We start from the raw sequence: 1216 nt of genomic DNA, 5'->3' as shown, positions 1-1216 counted from the left end.
AATCTGAGGCTCAAAATGAGACCATAGAGATTCCACTGGACTTACTTCTGCCATTCATGAGCTCTGATGAGTATTCTTCCTCTGAAGAGGATGAGTATGTCACTGAAGAGCAAGTTGCTAAATACCTTGGAGCAATCATGAAGCTGAATGACAAGTTATTTGGTAATGAGACTTGGGAGAACAAACCTCCTTTGCTCACCAAAGAACTGGATGACTTGTCTAGGCAGAAACTACCTCAAAAGAGGCAGGACCCTGGAAAGTTTTCCATACCTTGTACCATAGGCACCATGACCTTCAAGAAGGCTCTGTGTGACTTAGGGTCAAGTGTAAACCTCATGCCTCTCTCTGTAATGGAGAAGCTAGGGATCTATGAGGTACAAGCTGCAAGAATCTCACTAGAGATGGCAGACAATTCAAAGAAACAAGCTTATGGACTTGTAGAGGATGTTCTGGTGAAGATTGAAGACCATTACATCCCTACTAATTTCATAGTCCTAGAGACTGGGAAATGCATGGATGAATCCATCATCCTTGGCAGACCCTTCCTAGCCACAGCAAAGGCTGTGATTGATGTTGATGGAGGTGAACTGATCATTCAAGTGAATGAAGAATCCTTTGTGTTTAAGGCTCAAGGATATCCCTCTGTCACCATGGAGAGGAAGCATGAAGAGCTTCTGTCAAAACAGAGTCAAACAGAGCCCCCACAGTCAAACTCTAAGTTTGGTGTTGGGAGACCACAACCAAACTCTAAGTTTGGTGTTGAACCCCCACATTCAAACTCTAAGTTTGGTGTTGGGAGGTTCCAACATTGCTCTGAGCATTTGTGAGGCTCCATGAGAACCACCTGTCAAGCTACTGACATTAAAGAAGCGCTTGTTGGGAGGCAACCCAATGTCATATTTTATCTATTTTCCTTTGTTATTTTATGTTTTCTGTAGGTTGATGATCATGAGAAGTCACAAAATCAATTGAAAAAGCAAATACAGAATGAAAAACAGGAAGAAAAACAGCACACCCTGGAGGAAGAACCTACTGGCGTTTAAACGCCAGTAAGGCTAGCAGATGGGTGTTTAATGCCCAGTCTGGCACCATTCTGGGCGTTTAACGCCAGAAAGGGGCACCAGACTGGCGTTAAATGCCAGGAAAGGGCAAGAACCTGGCGTTAAACACCAGAAATGGGCACTAGCCCGGCGTTTAACGCCAGAAATGGCTCAAA

This window comes from Arachis duranensis, unplaced genomic scaffold, assembly GCF_000817695.3.
Source record: "Arachis duranensis cultivar V14167 unplaced genomic scaffold, aradu.V14167.gnm2.J7QH unplaced_Scaffold_92166, whole genome shotgun sequence".
NCBI classification, from domain to species: Eukaryota; Viridiplantae; Streptophyta; class Magnoliopsida; order Fabales; family Fabaceae; genus Arachis; species Arachis duranensis.
Note: the sequence above shows the minus strand (reverse complement) of the source record.